This window comes from Bos indicus, chromosome 1 (assembly GCF_029378745.1).
Source record: "Bos indicus isolate NIAB-ARS_2022 breed Sahiwal x Tharparkar chromosome 1, NIAB-ARS_B.indTharparkar_mat_pri_1.0, whole genome shotgun sequence".
NCBI classification, from domain to species: domain Eukaryota; kingdom Metazoa; phylum Chordata; class Mammalia; order Artiodactyla; family Bovidae; genus Bos; species Bos indicus.
Genome location: NC_091760.1, coordinates 127,196,467 through 127,209,145, shown reverse-complemented (window position 1 = coordinate 127,209,145; position 12,679 = coordinate 127,196,467). Strand labels below are relative to the sequence as shown.

Genomic DNA, 12,679 nt, shown 5'->3' with positions numbered 1-12,679 from the left:
GGTGATCAGAGGGACTTTTTAAAAAATGGACGTGTGGCTGACTTACAATGTTGTGCTAAGCTCTGCTGTGCAGTAAAGTGTGGAAGCAAAGACCTAAGTATCTCAGCAAGGCAACAGAGAGGAGTGTTTACATGACACTCAGATTCATGCTCTGGCCCCAGCTCTGCGATCTCTATCTTTCTGGTTCCAGTAAAGCAACATATGGCCTCACCTATAAAATGAAAAGCACCGAAGAATTGATGCTTTTGAACTCTGGTGTTGGAGAAGACTCTTGAGAGTCCCTTGGGCTGCAAGGAGATCCAACCAGTCCATCCTAAAGATCAGTCCTGAGGATTCATTGGAAGGACTGATATTGAAGCTAAAACTCCAATACTTTGGCCACCTTATGCCAAGAACTGACTCATTTGAAAAGACCCTGATGCTGGAAAAGATTGAAGGCGGGAGAAGAGGAGGACTACAGAGGATGAGATGGTTGGATGGCATCACTGACTCCATGGACATGAGTTTGGGTAAACTCCGGGAGTTGGTGATGGACAGGGAGGCCTGGCATGCTGCAGTCCATGGGGTCGCAAACAGTTGGACAAGACTGAGCGACTGAACTGACAAAATGAAAAACAAACCTATCTTTCACACTTCTGGGCAGGATTACATGAGGGCCTGATCACACTGTAGGTGTTTCGTAAAGCTTTCAGATTATGGATCACTATTTTCTTACTTAATCCTAGAAAAATCTTGTGGTCCTTTACATTTTGTAAGTTATGAAAGAACAGCCTCGTAAACAGGGTTTCACTTTTTTCAATCAGCTGCTTTTATCAACAGAATCTCTTATTTCCTTTACTTATTATGACCTCTTTCATTTCTCTTGAAATTTCTTTCTGTCATATGGAAGAAGGGCTTCGAAGGTAGGTAGTGACCCCTTTCTAAAAGTGAAAATTGGTCAGTCGTGTCCAATTCTTTGCGACCCCGTGGACTATACAGTCCGTGGAATTCTCCAGGCCAGAATACTGGAGTGGGTTGCCTTGCCCTTCTCCAGGGGATCTTCCCAACCCAGGAATCAAACCAGGTCTCCCGCACTGCATTCTTTTACCACCTGAACCACAAGGGAAGCCCAACCCCTTTCTAAAGTCTCTCAGTTACCGTTAGCCTTGCATGCTTTTGCTTAGTATTTCCATTTCTTGAAATTTATTCTTATTTTATGTCACTTACATCAAGATCGAAAATTCAGTTGCCTTAAATTTTTTTCCCCAGAGTGTAACTTCAATTAGCCTATGGAAATGTATAACTCAGAACAGATCTTAGAGTTGCAGTATCTGATAGCCCAGACTGTCCCAAGAATACTATTGGATTTGATATAAAAACAATAAAAGAAAATAATTTGACTTGGGAAGAGATAATTAAGTTTTTTCAGAGAGAACTCATTTATAAAAAATACTGGAACTGCTTTGGTGGTCCAGTGGCTAAAACCCCTCGCTCCCAATGTAGGGAGCTTAAGTTCGATCCCTGGTCAGGGAACTAGATCCCACATGCTGCAACTATAGCTCCCATGTGCCAAAACTAAGGTCTGACGCAGCCACAAATATAAATATCTTCAAAATACTTAGCAGCTTTTACGCTGTAATTAACTAGTTAACCAACTAAATTAGCAAGTCTTTGCTCAAATTTTAAGGTCAATGGAAGAGGGTAGAACTACTAATAGAGCATCTGCTAACACCTAAATAAAAATACTCATACCTCGCAACAAAAATGTACGCTATAGCATTTTCCAGGTTTAAAATAACTCATTGATAGTACTACTGAACTAATTTCAGCACTGAAGTCTTCTTTGACAATGTTTTTGCATTACCTGTTTCCACAGAAATCCTGCTCAGTCACAGCTGCTTTGCTTAGTCCCAGTTTTGAAAAACTGAAAGGAGTAAAACACACAAACCACGTACTTCTATTTGAAAACAAAACAACCGCATCTACTAGCTTCCCTGAGCTTCACTGAATTTTCCATCCTTTATTTTTTTTTTTTTACTTTTTGGCTGCACCCCATGGAATGAAGGATCTTAGTTCCCTGACCAGGGATTGAACCCAAACACCCTGCAGTCGATGCGTGGAGTCTTAAGCGCTGGACCACCAGCGAAGTCCCGCTGTCTTTTAAAAAGGACAAAAACCTCTAAGTAATGATTAGCATTTTGGTACCTGAATTAAAATCAGATAATTCTGTGTGTCTTTGGCTTTTTCATTTTTGCAATTTGAAAATAAGCTTATCTTAGTTGTCTGAAATATTATTGGGTATGAAGTGCTATCCTGATTACAAAGAATTCAAGAGAACAAGGCTCAAGATTCTTTTTCCATATAATAATCAAGGAATTCATATAATTGTCTTTTTTAGATATGCATTTAAATGGCTCTCATCCACCTCTTTTCCAACCAAAATGATTCTATAATGAAAATCTATTTCAAAAACTACCTATTTAAAAAGCTTTTCAAAAAGCTTTCAATATCAAAATAGTCAAGTACTCTTGGAAAACCTTTCTAAAATAATTTTTCTAACTATTGTTAATCTCCCACGAATTATTTTCCTTAAAGATCTATGGTTAGTAATTACTTTTTACACCAACTGTGATACAATATAGTCTTGAACAGTATAATTTTAATGGCAAAACTGTAGGCAGAGTTTAAGACAGTACATATTCTATTGCTTTTCATATATAATTATGGCATTTTTATACAGATTTTCAGGGCATGCTTCTTAGAATGCCTACATAGGTGATATATTTTATTACCTTTGAACATTGATCTGCTCAACTTAAAAATAAGTAATCACTATGCTCACAAAATGTTCTTATCTGTAAAGACTTTATAGCTTAAAAGGTATTAATTAGTGTGGAATCATTTATCTAGCAGCTTTACCAAACTTTCATTAGCCTAGAAATCATTTTATTGACTGCTATTCATTAGTTACATTTTTTTCTTCCAGTTTTATTGAGACATGATTGTCAAAAAAACACTGTATAAATTTAAGGTGGACAGACAATGATTTACCTACATATGCCACTGACTGTATGGATCACAATAAACTGTGGAAAATTCTGAAAGAGATGGAAATACCAGACCACCTGACCTGCCTCTTGAGAAACCTGTATGCAGGTCAGGAAGCAACAGTTAGAATTGGACATATAACAACAGACTGGTTCCAAATAGGAAAAGGAGTACGTCAAGGCTGTACATTGTCACCCTGCTTATTTAACTTATATGCAGAGTACCTCATGAGAAACCCTGGGCTGGAGGAAGCACAGGCTGGAATCAAGATTGCTGGGAGAAATATCCATAACCTCAGATATGCAGATGACACCACCCTTATGGCAGAAAGTAAAGAAGAACTAAAGAGCCTCTTGATGAAAGTGAAAGAGGAGAGTGAAAAAGTTGGCTTAAAACTCAACATTCAGAAAACAAAGATCATGGCATCCGGTCCCATCATTTCATGACAAATAGGGAAACAGTGGAAACAGTGTCAGACTTTATTTTTCTGGGCTCCAAAATCACTGCAGATGGTGACTGCAGCCATGAAATTAAAAGACGCTTATTCCTTGGAAGGAAAGTTATGCCCAACCTAGACAGTATATTGAAAAGCAGAAACATTACTTTGTTAACAAAGGTCTGTCTAGTCAAGGCTATGGTTTTTCCAGTAGTTATGTATGGATGTGAGAGCTGGACTATATAAAGAAAGCTGAGCGCAGAAGAACTGAAGCTTTGGAACTGTGGTGTTGGAGAAGACTCTTGAGAGTCCCTTGGACAGCAAGGAGCTCCAACTAGTCCATCCTAAAGGAGATCAGTCCTGAGGGTTCATTCGAAGGACTGATGTTGAAGCTGAAACTCCAATACTTTGGCCACCTGATGCAAAGAGCTGACTTGTTTGAAAAGACCCTGATGCTGGGAAAGATTGAGGACAGGAGGAGAAGGGGACGACAGAGGATGAGATGACTGGATGGCATGTCAGACTCAATGGACATGGGTTTGGGCGGACTCCAAGAGTTGGTGACGGACAGGGAGGCCTGGCGTGCTGCGGTTCATGGGGTCGCAAAGAGTCCAACACGAATGAGCGACTGAATTGAACTGAACATACATCATGAAAACACCAAGTGAATATCCATCATCTCATATAGACAGAAAATTAAAGAAACAGAAAAAAAATTTTGTGATGAAAGCTCTTAGGATTTACTCGCTTAACAATTTTCATAAGTAACATACAATGTGTTTGTATGTGTGTGTGTGTGCTCAGTCATGTCTGATTCTTTGCCACCCCATGGACTTTAGCCCACCAGGCTCCTCTGCCCATGGGGATTCACCAGGCAAGAATACTGGAGTGGGTTGCCACGCCTTCCTCCAGGCGATCTTCCCAACCTAGGGATCCAACCTGCGTCTCCTGCTTTGCAGGCAGATTCTGTACCACTGAGCCACCTGGGAAGCCCCATAGCATACACTAGTGTCAGTCGCATTTATCATGTTGTATATTACATCCCTAGTTCCTTTTTTAGTCTTTCCTGGGGGTTCTGCACTGTGCTGCATGTGGGATCCTAGTTTTTTTAAACTTTGTGGTGCACCTCCAAGCACGTGGGATCTTAGATCCCCGGACGGAATGGAACCTGGGCCCCCTGCAGTGGAAGGGCAGGCAGAGTCTTAACTGCTGGCCAGCCAGGGAAGTGCACATCCCTGGTTCTAATAGCAACTATCCTCTCCTTGCCTCCCTGCTCACCTTTCCGTCTCCCATCCCCCCCTCCTTGATACCATGTCACAATCGTTCTCTTTTACAGGCAGTTTTATATTACCACCACAATTTCAAGAATGCTGTGAAGAAAAGCTTAGTAGGTTGATTTTTTAAATTGTTCCCTCTCGAGTGATCTGCAAAAGAGAAGTAAATGCTACCAGTTTTGATTAAGTATTTTATTTAGGCAGTTTTGAAATATATACTGTTCTTCCACATTTATAGATATTATAATTTATTTCACTTAAAAAGAACTGAATTGCTCACTTCAACAAAATCATTTTCGGCTTTTCTTGGCCATGCAGGACGCGGGATCTTAGTTTCTAACAAGGTCATTCTTTAATAACAACATAGTAATACTTGACTCTTTTCAAAGTAAAATGAAATCTGTTACATAAACTTACTGTACTTCTGAGTATTAAAAAAAAAAAAAGGATTTATTCAAATACTTTCTTCTATTCTTTCGCTGCACTTAGAATTCTTCAACGACTGAGGCTATGTCATGCTCCTTTGTCAATTCAGAGCCTCATACGGTGCCTGTAACTTAAGTGCTTCTGTATCTGTCAGCTGAGTCACTGACACGCTGACCAGCTGGTGGGGAACCACCATGTCTCCATTATCTCTAAGAAAAAGAAAGGTTTAAAAAAAAAAAAAAAAAAGTGGGGGACTTAAATTTAAAACGATAATAAACAGAAAACAGAATAAAGGAGCTGCAAAATATTCAATAATAAAAATCTAATTAGATCAGTATAGATTTTTCCAGTGGGGAAGAAAAGACTGAAAAAAAGATGGGTTGGTGGGGAGGGATAAATGAGTTTGGGATTAACAGATTCATGCTACTATACATAACATAAACAAGGACCTACTCATAACACAGGGAACTATAGTCAATATCTTGTAAAACCTATAAAGGAAAACATCTGAAAAAGAAAAAATACACACACACACACAGATACAACTAAATCAGCTTGCTCTACATCCGACACGAAACACTGTAAATCAACTATACCTCAATTAAAAAAAAAAAAAATTTTTTTTAAAAGCAAAGTGGACTCTGGCTGCAATGCTTATAGAGTCAGGAAAAGATAGGAAGGTCAAAAGGAAGCCACTATTGTAGAGAAAAGAAGGATTGGGGGCCAGAGCATAGTAACAACAGTGATAAAGGAAAGAAATGAATATGGATTACCTTTGTGCTTTAGGTACCTCTATCAAGAAAAATTCTTGGACTTCTTGGTGGCCCAGTGGATAAGAATCTGCCTGCCAATACAGCAGACATAGTTTAATCCCTGGTCTAGGAAGATGCCACCTGCTGAGGAGCACCTAAGTCCGGGAACCACAGCTACTGAGCCTGTGTGCTGCAATTGCTGAAGCCTGTACACCCTAGAGCCTGTGCTCCACAACAAGAGAAGCCACCTCAAGGAGAAGCCCAAGCACTGCAACTCGAGAGCTGCCCCTGCTCACCGCAACTAGAAAAAGCCTGCATGCAGCACCCAACACAGCCAAAAAAGTTAAATCAGTAATTAAAAAGAAAATCCTCTTCAGATTGGATGGGTTTAAACAAGCATTGGCATCTTGCACAAAATGGGCATTTAATAAATTTAATCAATGAATCAATGGAAACCAAAGCTCAATATGTGTAAGATTAAAGAAAGTTGGGCTTCCCTGGCAGCTCAGCTGGTAAAGAATCCGCCTGCAATGCAGGAGACCCCGGTTCTATTCCCAGGTCAGGAAGATCCCCTGGAGAAAGGATAGGTTACCCACTGTAGCATTCATGGGCTTCCCTAGTGGCTCAGATGATAAAGAATCCGCCTGCAATGCGGGAGACATGGTTTGATCCCTGGGTTGGGAAAATCCCCTGGAGGAGGGCAAGGCAATCCATTCCAGTATTCTTACCTGGAGAATCCCATGGACAGAGGAGCCTGGTGGGCTACAGTCCATGGAGTCGCAGAGAGTTGGACACAACTGAACGACTAAGCACAGCACAGCTGCTCTAAGTAAACCACTGACAAGGTACAACATACCACTCTAGTTACAAAGTCCATCCAGCTGCAAGGGAAAGGGGATCCTGTCAACTTCTGATCACTGAAGTTAAATGTAACTCTAGACAAGATGCTCAAACTACCGCACAATTGCACTCATCTCACACGCTAGTAAAGTAATGCTCAAAATTCTCCAAGCCAGGCTTCAGCAATATGTGAACCGTGAACTTCCTGATGTTCAAGCTGGTTTTAGAAAAGGCAGAGGAACCAGAGATCAAATTGCCAACATCCGCTGGATCATGGAAAAAGCAAGAGAGTTCCAGAAAAACATCTATTTCTGCTTTACTGACTATGCCAAAGCCTTTGACTGTGTGGATCACAATAAACTGTGGAAAATTCTGAAAGAGATGGGAATACCAAACCACCTGACGTGCCTCTTGAGAAATCTATATGCAGGTCAGGAAGCAAGAGTTAGAACTGGACATGGAACAACAGACTGGTTCCAAATAGGAAAAGGAGTACGTCAAGGCTGTATACTGTCACCCTGCTTATTTAACTTCTATGCAGAGTACATCATGAGAAATGCTGGACTAGAAGAAGCACAAGCTGGAATCAAGATTGCCGGAAGAAATATCAATAACCTCAGATATGCAGATGACACCACCCTTATGGCAGAAAGTGAAGAGGAACTCAAAAGCCTCTTGATGAAAGTGAAAGAGGAGAGTGAAAAAGTTGGCTTAAAGCTCAACATTCAGAAAATGAAGATCATGGCATCCAGTCCCATCACTTCATGGGAAACAGATGGGGAAACAGTGGAAACAGTGTCAGACTTTACTTTTTTGGGTTCCAAAATCACTGCAGATGGTGACTGCAGCCATGAAATTAAAAGATGCTTACTCTTTGGAAGGAAAGTTATGACCAACCTAGATAGCATATTCAAAAGCAGACACATTACTTTGCCAACAAAGGTCCGTCTAGTCAAGGCTATGGTTTTTCCTGTGGTCATGTATGGATGTGAGAGTTGGACTGTCAAGAAAGCTGAGCGCCGAAGAATTGATGCTTTTAAACTGTGGTGTTGGAGAAGACTCTTGAGAGTCCCTTGGACTACAAGGAGATCCAACCAGTCCATTCTGAAGGAGATCAGCCCTGGGATTTCTTTGGAAGGAATGATGCTAAAGCTGAAACTCCAGTACTTTGGCCACCTCATGCGAAGAGTTGACTCACTGGAAAAGACTCTGATGCTGGGAGGGATTGGGGGCAGGAGGAGAAGGGAACGACAGAGGATGAGATGGCTGGATGGCATCACCGACTCGATGGACGTGAGTTTGAGTGAACTCCTGGAGTTGGTGATGGACAGGGAGGCCTGGCGTGCTGCGATTCATGGGGTCGCAGAGTCGGACTGCGCGTCTGAACTGACTGAACTGAACTAGACAAGATTTATCACTGAGATTAAATGTAACTCTAGACAAGATTTTAGAGTCATGTCTGAGAGAAGTCTGTGAACGTAGAAAAAGCAGCAACCGACCTAGGTGACTGGAAACCATTATAGTTTCACTAAGAACAAGCAATGTCAGATTAGTACTCTTTTTTTTTTTCTGACATTTATTGAACAGATAGGATTTTTAAAGATGAAGGATATGAAATTATTTGGGTTTTAGGAAGGCAAGTGTTAAAGTTCCTTATAAATTCCTTGTGAAAACCTGGAAATATCTGAGATAGATAATGATAAATTAGTTTCATTTCTAATTGGCTGAACAACTTGAACCAAAGAATTAATTTTTTTCAAATCAACCCTCAGGTCTCTAGCAGGACAAGAATGCTCTTAGCCCACCTCATCAACACTTTAATAAAATTTGTATGAACACTGTACCAGCATTATCAAACTTAAAGTTTATCAAATGTATGGAAAAACAATAAGTTTTTTTACTGAATGACCAAACTAAGACTCTTTTTTTTTTAAAAGAGTAAACATACTGGAACCAATCTGACAAGATAAAATTCAACTGGGATAGATACGAAGTCCTACCGAAACATATTCTATTAAAGAACTTGAGAGCATGGACAAAACTCAAATTTCAGCTGATGGCAAAATCAATAATGGATAACGCACACAGCACTTAAATGGCAGGGACCATTCTAAATGCTTAACACGTATGTACTCATTTATTCTTTAAAACAACCCTATGAAACAGGTACCATCATAAACCCCATTTTACAGATGAGAAAACTGAGGCCCTGGGTGTTTACATAATTTACTCAAGGTTACCCAGCTGATATACAGCCAGGATTTAAATCCAAGCAGGCTAGCTCCAGAATTCATTTCCTTAGACAGGACATTATCATGAATTAACAGTGCAATGTGGTTGCCAAAAGAAGCAAGACTACTCTTAATGTGCTTTAAAATCAGAGTGATGACTTCTGGTTCTCTCCACAGGTTAATACCTAATCAAAGGTATTACACAGCTAAGAAGGGTATGGACCAACTGACAAAAATCCACAAATAAGCCATCAGTATTGTGAAGAGGTGCAAATCAAAACGACAAATCCACTAGAGGAAGTTAAAGACTGAGAATATTTTGTCCAGAGAAGAAAAGAATCAGGAAAACATAGCAAGTGTCTTTGAATATTTGAAAACTCACAGAAGAGACAGAACTAGAACCAGTGAAGAGAGAACTTTAGTTCAATAAAAGAAATCATTTCTTAGAAGTTAAAGTTGTCCAAATATCTTTACCTCAGAACCTATGAATCTTCTCTCCAGAGAATATCCAAATACATATAATTTTGTATAAAGTTTTCAAGGGCTCACAAATCTACTTTTAAATCTATTTATGTCCTACCCCTAGAATCATATACCCCAGATTAAAATGGAAAGAATTCAAGTATGAAGAGGGGAATATATTTAATCTAGAAAAATCATCACAACTTAAAATTCTATCATTGAAAAAAACTCTGAACTCTATGCTTTCTAGTTTCTTCTAAGATACATTGCAATAAGACCTTAAAATATGATGCTGAGTTCAGAAAAAAAGTGAAATCAAATTTACCAAGTGACAATGTAAACTGACTACAAGATCTGACTATCAGTAATAATGGCTTATTACTTAATCTTTAAAAGAAACATACCTAAGTTTAAAGATAAAAAAATAAGATGCTAAGGTACTACTCATATCTAATATTTAATGCCCAAATTAGAAAGTGCCTCCTTCTACTTTCAAGCCTTAATCTTTTCATCTTTCAGTCCCAGTTAACTGTTAAGGTTGACAAACTAAGAAAACAATGAACTAGAAGTTAGAATACCAGGTTCTAACCTACACCATGAAATTAATTTTGGCTTAATCTGTTTCTTACCATACTCTAAAAACTTTCATGTATCTAAATGGGCTTTAAAAATGGTAAAGTGCAGATGTAACTATAAACAACTCATGTATTATGTATAAAACATAAAAATGTCAACAACAACAAAAAACCAGTTTTTCTATAATGCTAAAAAAAAAAAAGCAAAGGTATATTCACATTACAATTCCTAATTCCAAAAAGCAATCTCTGAATCCTTCAGGTTGTGTTTCAGTGAATAATTTTCATCCACAAACACTTTCCACATTAAGCATAAATCTATCTGTACATCCAATTTCAAGCTGCATTGAGAGGACATAGCTCAGACAGTTAAGAATTTTGGCTGCAAGGGAAAAACTCGAAAGTGCCAACTGGACGTCCCCATTTCCAAGAGTTGGTGGGAAAGGTACATGACCACAAAATGGTAACATTAAGTATGACACACTTGAAAATTCTGTTTTCTCTCTTAATTAACCAACCACACATAACGAGAACTCAACACCAGGAGTTTAATAAGTCTTGGGCCTTTATTAAATATAAGCACCACACTGCTGAAACTGCAACTGTACTGCCAGAACAGGGCTACAGACACCATGTCTGCCATGAGACTAGACTCTAGTTCCAGGCACAAGATGTTCTAATAAATAACAAACGCGTCAAGCGCCAGCGCACAAGCGTGACAGAATCTGGGGTCTAGACATTTGATTTTTCTCCCAGTGCTACTTGAGAATGGCCACTGCCATTAAAGATTTATTACAGTAACAGGATAGTGATAAAACTTTAGCTAAATGGCAGGCCAACCAATGAAATGGAAAAGCAACATGCAATAACAGATCAACTAAACTAGTTTCTATTTAATTTTGTACAGTAAGGCTCATGATTACACTGTATAAAGAACAGATGAATAACCTAAACTGTATCTACTAGGTAAAGATGATTTCAAGCCATTATGAGAAAGGTGGCCCAGAAAAAAATCAGGCTATAGAACTCAAGTGGAAAAAACACACTAAGATTTGGGAGAGAAAGGGGAAGGAAGGGAATGAGCTACTGACTTACTAAAAAGAGAGCAAAGAAGTGGGACAGGGAGTCTGAGCCCTCTGAGACAGAATGAGAAAGAAAAAGAATTCAAAGGCTCAAAGGGAGCTTTAGCAGTGAATACAGAAAGAGATGAAACTGTTAACTGTCTCAACAGAAAAAACAAAAACAATAGGGGGAACTTTTCTAAACCATCATTCAGGGTGGTCAGTTCAATGCCTAACTCATGCATGGCAGGGCACTTCGTAGGACGCACACTTCGTTCCAAGTAGTTCCACCGATCAGCCCATTTCCCCCTGGCACCACCCCCAATAGGGGGTTACTACTCCAGATGAAGAAACTGAGCCCACACAACGCCAGGGAACACAAGCTGGTACCAGAGACTGGGCGCTCATCTTAGCTGCACTTCTCCCTGCAAGATCCTATAAAAATCTCACACTTTTCTATGGAAAGGAACCTTAAATCTCTTCTGGGCCCAAAAGTGATCCCCTACTTTAGAGAAAAGTTCCCCTGCGGAGGTTGCAAGGCTCTTCAAAGCGCAAGAGGTGTTGGAACTCTGAAATACACCTGGTAGAGACAGATGGAGGCATGTGGGTCATGAAAGGAGAAAAAGTCGGAAAAGTCAGACTTAGAAGCCATTCTTCTGCCCTAAAGATACCGAAAAAGTAGAAAGCAGCCCTTCCTCTCTTCCAGCAGGCGTGACTCAAGGACGGTGCCTCCCCGCAATCTGCTGTGCGTGTTGGGGGTAGGGGGTAGTCTCCGGTTTCCCACTCCCTTCCCCAGGCACTCAAGGGTTACTCGGCCGGGCCTGGAAGATTGCGTGGGAATAAACAGATGGGACCCAGAGTGACCAGGGGGCCCTGAGGCGCAGGGAGGGAAACCTGCCCAGAAACACTCCGGGCCGGGTCCAGAGGCCCTCCGCACGGAGCCCGCGCCCGCGCCCTGGACCTTACCACCGCTTGGCTGCAGGGGACGAGGCGGCCGCGCAGGACTGTTTTTCGAGCTTGGAGCGCGTCTTCAGGCGCCTCTGCTACAGTGGCGCCAGCGCTTGGCGGCGCCCGGGTCCCGGCGGACTCACACTCGGGGAAGGGTGGGCGATCCGCGGCCTGCCTAGTCGAGGCCCTGGAGTTTTAAGCCCCGGGACGCCGACCGCGCGCGCGCGCCTTCGAGCCTGCCCAAAGAGGAAGGGTTAGGGCGCGCCTCGAGAACCGAGCAGCGCCAGCGGCTGCAGCCGAAATCTCCGGCGGCTTCGTCCGCCCTCGCCCGGCCTAGCCACTGCCCCGCTTCCCCCGCGCAAGCTTTGGCGGCGGAGCAGCACGGTGAGCGCCGATTGGCCCTCTGGGTGAATGACGTACGGCGCCTCTCCTCACGGATTGGCCAGGCTGGCGGTGCGTGCACGGAGTAAACAAACCCCGCCCCCAGGCTTCCCAAGAAGAGGAGGGGGCCCCCGAGGTGGAGGAGCGGGGTCTCAAGCACTCTGCGGGGTACCTGGGTAATCCCCTGGAGGTTCACAGTGGATCGCCTACAACGATCCTGCCGCGTGCTTCCCAGCCGCCTCCGGAGCAGGTTACAGGGCCTGAGG

General features: G+C 41.7%; 1 protein-coding gene across 7 annotated transcripts in view; it reads right to left on the bottom strand.

The window, feature by feature from the left end:
* Nucleotides 1-12,392, bottom strand: part of TFDP2 (transcription factor Dp-2) — a 206,409-nt gene extending 194,017 nt beyond the window's left edge. For 6 of the 7 annotated variants that reach the window (XM_070793776.1, XM_070793827.1, XM_070793812.1 and 3 more), the window contains exon 1: nt 12,051-12,391. The gene's annotated coding sequence lies outside the window, so the exon portion shown is untranslated. Of the gene's footprint in view, nt 1-12,050 lie in introns of all 7 variants that reach the window. The other variant, XM_070793798.1, reaches the window with a different exon arrangement.
* Nucleotides 12,393-12,679: the final 287 nt, after the last annotated feature.